We start from the raw sequence: 7,698 nt of genomic DNA, 5'->3' as shown, positions 1-7,698 counted from the left end.
CCAATAAATATTAGTTCCACTTCTTTTCAATACCTTCCTTTTCTCCCCTGCTCCACCACTTCCTGCACTCTGAGTTTTGTAACCTTTCAACCAGTGACAGAGCCTTTCCTTGCACAATCATAATAATAATGATAATTACCATAACATAGCATAAATTGATAGCATAACATCACTAAGCACTTACCATACTTGTCATCTCATTTGACCCTCAAAACAATCCATGAAATAGGTGCCATTATTAACCCTATTTCGCAGAGGAAGAAATCAAACCTAAGAAGGGTTAAATACTGTTTCAATTATCTCTTGCTGTATAACGAAGCAACCCAAAACTCAGTGGCTTGAAGTAATAACCATTTTATTATATCTCAAGATTCTGACCGGGCTCAGCTGGGCAGTTCTGAACCATGAGAGGTGTCTGGGGCTGCATTTATCTGGAGGTTTGACTGGGCTGAAACATCCAAGATGGCTTGTTCACATGGCTGGCAATAGGTGCTGGATGTCAGCTGGGAGCACAGCTGGGACTGCCCACCAGGGTACATCCGTGTTCCTCCACTGACTCTCCTGGGATAGCAGCTGGACTCCAAGAAGGAGTGTAGTTAGAGGAAAGAAATGGAAGCTCCCCGTTCTTTTAAGGCCTGAGCTCAGAAGTCTCAGAACATCACTTCTGTCATGACCTGTTGTTCAAAGCAGCTACAGGTCCAAGAGTCAGGAGAAGAAGAAATGAGTTTTACCTCCCAATAGAGGAGTGGCAGCGAGGGAAGGAGTTGATGACAGCTGTGATCAGAGAGTATCCACCAGAAATACTTTGCCTGAAGTCACAGAGCTAACGAGTATCAGAGTCAAGATTCCAACACATCAGTCTGACTTCAGAATCCACATGCTCAGCCACTAGATCCTACGCCTACATACGACAATATACAATTAAGTGCCAACATCCATGGAAAACACAATAAACACAATATAATTTCAGAGGATAGATCAGTATGAAATTAAGAACTCTACGACCATAAAATGAAAAACGTACCTCTTTTTGTCCCCTTTCTCTCCGTGTAATGCAGAATAAATGTTATTTCTTGAAATGTCACAAAGGTTACATGTACTAAAGTTAATATGAATTCTTTCTGGATTTTTCCACTTCTAAATTCTGGATACATTCATTAAAGTTGAGGTTTTTTTTCTCACATGTGTATGTGTGTGTGGAGGGGGTGGAGTGAGGAAGGGAAGGGGACAAGGTTGGGATAGGGTGAGACCCCTGACTTGAAAGTGCTCTAAGTACATACTCAGCCTGCCTATTCTCTAAGTACATACTCAGCCTGACCATTGGGTAACTCATGCCTGTGTGAGAGAGGTCGCAGAGGCCTGGAGTTGGCAGAGGAAGCTCCAGGGGGAGGCAGAATTTAGCCTGGCTCTAAATTCTGATTAGGATTCGAATAAGAGAAGGAGAAAGAGGAGGAAGGGAAAATATGAACAAGACATAGAGCTGGAAATGAGCAGCAAGTAGTAGCTAGGGGGCCATTGGAGGAAGGGTCCAAGGCCAAAGTAAGAGGGTCTGAATTTGGAAATGGGAGGGCTGAATAGTAATTGACTTGGAGCTAAACCGGCTTCCCATCTTCAGAGGTATGCTGATAACCAGTCCCAGCTGTGTAAACTCTGATTTAGCTTTGGCCTTGCTGGAGGCAGATGCCTAGAGAGCCCCATTGGGGGCTGGATAGGAAGGATCTCCCAATGGCTGTTCCAGGGACATCCAGGCTTACACCACTGTGTCACTAGTTTCATTCGGAAAGGAACTGACTAGAATAAAGCAAGGCCAGTCATCATAACCCTTCTATAGCACTCTCCAGAGACTTTATTAACCTAAATCTCTCATATTTTGATCATCTTTCAGGACTTCCTGGTGAAGACAAGGACATGGGGACTCTTTTAAGCCATTCTGAGCAAACAGTACCTTCAGATGATTTTCCTAGTAGGGTGGTTTCTATCATTTTCATTTGCAAAACCTTTTCTCTTTTTTCACATTTGAAAGAAACCCAGTTTGACTGTTGTAATTTTTTTTCATGTAAATTACAAATATTTAGAATCCCTGTCAAGGGAATGAAATAAAAGCAGATGTTTTCCCGTATGCTGGCCCCAAGTAATACCACATTAGAAAACAGAGAGTATTTTCAAGTCTCGTTAAAAAATATTTCAAGGAAATAAACATTTGTCGAATACAAATAAGAACAGAATATGGCATTTTTAATATTAATATAGAATCCAGAGTTCAGAAGTCTGAGGACCAGAGGGAATGAGTGACTTGTGTAAGGCCACAGAGTGAGTGTGCAACCAACTGAATCTGAACTCAGTTCTCTCAAGTCCCAGCCTGGTGTGCTTTCTAGACTCTGTGGTAGAGCGATTGCAAAGATGGTCACAATTCTTCATGCCTTCCTGTGACAGAGACTGCTGTGTGTTTATTCTACGCCGCTTCCTTTTCTTATTGGGCAATCTCCTAGACTGCTTTTCCAAGCCTTCCTTGCAGTTAGGCGTGGCCATATGACTGAATTCTGACCGAAGGAATGTGGGCAGGAAGCATATATGTATCTAAGCCTGCCTTATAAGAACATTCTGCTTAATTTTCCACATTCTCTCTCTTTCTATCATGAAGCTTAATGTAGAGGACATTGAAGAACTAGCAGGGGTGGCATTATAAGAAGGAAGGAACTTGAGTCCTTAGGATGTCATTTGGGGGATCATTGGCTGACCAGGGAGACCCACATCGCAGTATTGCAGTCAGAAATAAATTTTTATTATTTAAAGTTTCTGAAAGTTTGAGACTGCTTGTTACAGTTGTCAGTTTAACTTTCCTAACACAAGTGCTATGTTTAATATAACCTTGCTAGATTGATCATGATTACCTACTTTCAAAGATTAACCAGTAAAGAAGGCTCCAAAATTACATCGATTTCCCCCATTTAAGTATGAACTCTCTTATATGCATGGTCGGAAATAATGGACTTGTTCAATCTCTCACTTTTGTAGTCTTCCACATGCGTGAATGGTGTTAACTCCAAAGAACTGATCAACTTCTGAAATACACTTTTTTTTTTTTTAAATCTTTTTTACACCTATAGCACCTGGTCTTCCTAGGTGGTCTCTCATCCAAATATTGACCAGGCCTGACCCTGCTTATCTTCCAAGATCAGACAGGATCCGGCTTGTTCAGGGTGGTGTGGCTGTAGTGAAATATACTTTAATATGTCCAGAGGAAGTTTTTTGTCATAGACTATGGAAGGGTCTTGTCACCCCTGCTCCTGTTTAGCACAATGCCTGTGTCCTCCATGGCAGGCTGCTGTCTACGGAGGCTGTCATAAATCTGGGGTATCAATATGCAGGCCCACTGAATGTTGGGAAAGAAATAGAGGGGACTTAGCTTTGATTTCTTTGATGCCTTAGAGTCGATCTGGCACTCTTCACACCTCCATGGTAGGTATTCATGTGACTAACGTGCCACTTCCTGTTTTGACCTAAAAATAGAACTCTAGGAAAGAAATGAGGCCACAAAACTGAAGAAGGCCCAATGTGTCCCCTTTTATCTTCCATTTTACTCAATATAAATTTAATAAATACCTATTATATTCATAACTCCTTGCATGTATGCAGGGAGGGTGTAAACCAAATAAATATAATAAACAGATCTGCTTCCAGTGAAATTTTTGGACTGCTGGGATTTGACAAGGCAAATGGCTATTTGAAAGTATAGTGTAGACAGGGCATTGACCCTGACGAGACAGACCTGGGTTCAAATTCTGACTCCATCAATTACTGTCACCTACTTAAGCACTTAAATTCAGCTTCCTCAGCTGTAAATTTTGAGGATCGTTGAAAGATTTAGAGAATTCCCTAAGATGGTGCCTAGCAAATAGTAGATGCTTAATAAGTGATGGTTCTTATACAGAGAGACCAAGCACACACACACGCTTGACCAGTTGGACGTATAAGAAACGGCAATAATTGACACAAACAAGAAAAAAGTGGACAAGTGAGGAGGAGGGAAATCATATTGGGCTGGAATGGGCAAAATAGGTCATTAATTTTTCTGAATCAAGGCTTCTTTTTAGAACATGTCTCATTTCTAACAGAATATAGATGCCAGATCTAAATGTACAACTACCATGCAAGCATCACCAAAAAAGTATAACAAAACAGGAATTCATTGTTCCAGAAGGAAATTTCTTGTATTAGGTGAAAGAATTCACAGCAGGCACTGTGGACTCATGCGTATGCATTTGTGTGTGTGTGTGTGTGTGTGTGTGTGTGTGTGTGTGTGTGTGTAATAAGTATGCTACATACATGAGGGATAAGCCATAAGAATTATTCATATGGTCAGGAATAAAGAATTATGATATAATTTTTAAAATTGTAGAGCTTCAGAGTTAGAAGATCTTTCAATTCAAACCCTTCATTTTACGTTTGAGTTAACAGAGCCAAAGAGGTGGAATGACTTGTCTAAGACTACACAACTTGGAAACTGTCAAGCCAGGACCTGAATCTTAATCTTTTGAATTTCTGGCCCCAGGCTCTTACCACTAACTCCTTTCTAATCAAGGCCTAAGGAGCTATTCCATAATGCCACTGGATGGGGCTTCTCGAAGTTCTTAGTTCCAGAAAGTGAAGACTTTCCAATATTATGGGCAAAGGTCAGGCTTGAACAAAAGCCCTATTAAGCGATTCCACAGAATAGTTAAAAATACTTAATATAGCCCTCAATTATCGAGCACTTGCTATGTGTACCAGGCACCATGCCAAATGCTTTACCATATATAATTCATTTATTCATTCACTTAAATTTTTATTCATACCTACTGTATGCCAGGCATCTACACTATGGGCTAGGATACAATATTGAAAAGACAAACGTGGTTCTTAGCCTCATGGGATCTCTAGCCTTCCCTATAACAGAAATTCCATGAAGTTTGTTTGTTTGTTTGTTTTTTGCATCCATTTTACAGGTGATGAAAGTACTCAGAGAATAATAATGATAGCTACCATATATTGACCACCTACTCCACACAAGGCATTTTTCCAAGCGCTCTCTGAGTTAATCTGCACAACAGCCCATGAGATAGAAAGTGAAGGTCCAGGAAGATGAAAGGACTGGTTCATGGTCACATAGGTAGAAAGCGGCAGAGTGAGGACTGGAACCATGGCTGTCTGGCACCAATGTCCATGATCTTAACCTCTACATTATATTAACCAGTTGGACTCCTGCCCTTATTTGTTTCACTAAAAGATGTTGCATGTTATGTCAAAACTCTGCTAGTGAGAGCTAGGATCTCAGGAAACATAAATTACTTTGCCTACAGACAAATTCTGTGTTTTCAGCATATGTATGTAGATAATAATATTTGCTTGAGTGCTTATCAAATATGAGTACTACACCTGTACATATGACATCCAGGTAAAACACCCAGCATAATGCTGGCTCTTAGTAGGGTCCTCAATCATAGTAGGCAAACAGTAAGCAGTAGGAATAATAAGTAAGGCAAGAAAGAATCTTGAAATCTTTGAGAAGTAGGAATTGCTAGTAACAATATTGCTGTATCTGTATTTGGACAAAAATATGTTTGTATTTTGTGAGGCTGGGTTTACTTTATTTAAATATAGAAATAGCAAGTATCTATATAACTTTTACACACCTATTAGAGAGTGATTTCTACAGAATTATATGTCAGCCATACAATTTACTGTGTCATAAAATTTACCCATCTGTTTAAGCCATCTTGTTGCAAGGCATGGACACACTCCTTGAGAATAAAAAACAGACTTGAACAATTTTAAGCTTCACATAAATTCTATTAAAGAAGAATAAAACAGTGAAATCGCAAAATTTCTCCTTTCTCTTCCACCATATGGGTTTCTTTGAGGTTTAATAATATTATAAATAAAGCAGCTTCAAGCTGAAATACAAAACAGTGAACAACAATTTAGAAACATTTTGAAGAAATAAGTATTATATCTCAGTGTTGCCAGACTTCCAACATAAAAAGTTAGATAGAAAACAGAGTGAGAACTCTCATTTGTTCTATCAAGGAGGCATAAATATTGGCTCTGTATTAAGCCAACCTCTTGCAGCTGTACACCAGCTCTCTACTATTAAAAAGATTCTTAAATTCCCAGGGAAATAAAAATCAATTTTAGCCATATAAGTCTGTACATAAATCTATTGTGCTTTATTCCAAATATTTTCTCATCAAGGAGTTTGGAACAAATTTTTTTTTTGAAAAAGACCGTCTCTAGTTTACCCATTCCACTATTACAAATATTTGAATGACTTCCAGTAACTTTGCTTAGAAAATCTCAATGTCTGTATAACATGCCAATGACAGCTCAGCAGTATGTCAATACATTTCATTATTTGGCAAGACTCATAGCAATAGATTGGAATTCTGATTGCCATTTTTGTGTATTATATTTCACTTTTTCACAGCACAATGATGGTTACTCTTGCCCTCTTGGCAAGATACTCATTTCTGGGCTCATATTAAAAATCTATCTTATCTGTTCAAGCTTAGAATGAGCTAAGTGATTACTATTTTAATCCCAAATCAATACGTGTAGTCAGGTCTTGAAAGAATTCCAATCACTGTCACCCTTGTTCATGTTTTCGATGGACAATAATGCTATTGGGTTGTTTTCCTTAAGGATCATTTTATATATTCTGTGTGTTGGAATTATGATTATTGTTATAGTGACTATTGCTCATATAGCTCAAATGAATAAATAGATGTGATATTAATTTTCTGAGTTTTGTAAGAATCTGCACTGGCAAAGTGAAATATACATCTCTGCTAAAGTCTGGAGATATAGAGTAGAATGAAGGTGTGCTTCTCAAACTTTTGTGTGTGTTAGAATCTCCTGGAGAGCTGGTTGAAACAGATTTCTAGGTCCCACAAGCAGAGATTCTGGTTTAGTAGGTCTGGTTGGGGCTCAGGACTTTGATTTCCAACAAGTTCCCAGGTAATACTGATATTGTCAGTTCAAGGACCATCTTTTGAGGAGCAGTGTAATAAAATGGAGTTGTCAGTAGCAAAGGCTAAAATCTTGCCTTTGCCATTTACAGACTTGTTGACTTGGGGTAATTTGCTTGGCTTATTTTTAAATCTTAGTTTCCTCATCTGCTCAACAGGGGTTTTGTAAGGATTGGATAGTTTTGTATGGCACTTGACCGTGCTGGACAGATACCTGGTACATACATGCCCAATAAACGACAGCCACAGTTCTCGGAAATGATGTAGTTTCCTTTTCCAAGATCCATCTGGTTGAATACGTAGTGCTTCTGCTTCACATGCTGGCGTATTTGGCAAATTATTTGTTAAGTATGTTAAGAAGTTATCTGATTGGTGGGTTAGCAACTGTTCAGGACTTGAATTGCTCAGGTGGGCCCTAAAACACTTAAATATCTTGACCTTTGGGCCTTCCAACTAAACACCATACTAAAACTTTGATTCTCTGTCCTTTGGATTGTTTTTCATTTAAATTGCTTTAGATTCACAACTCCACAGTTATGTCTCCTTATGAACAATCTTTTTAAGAACAACATCAGTTTATTTTCAAAATCAAACTCAAGTCTTTGGAGACTAATATCCTTTCTCTCCATATTTTACTATGAAGAGAGGCCTGGTGTTCTGCCAAGGCAACATATTAATAAATTTAAGCTTGAGA

Source organism: Pteropus alecto, unplaced genomic scaffold (assembly GCF_000325575.1).
Source record: "Pteropus alecto unplaced genomic scaffold, ASM32557v1 scaffold94, whole genome shotgun sequence".
In the NCBI taxonomy this organism is placed as follows: domain Eukaryota; kingdom Metazoa; phylum Chordata; class Mammalia; order Chiroptera; family Pteropodidae; genus Pteropus; species Pteropus alecto.
Note: the sequence above shows the minus strand (reverse complement) of the source record.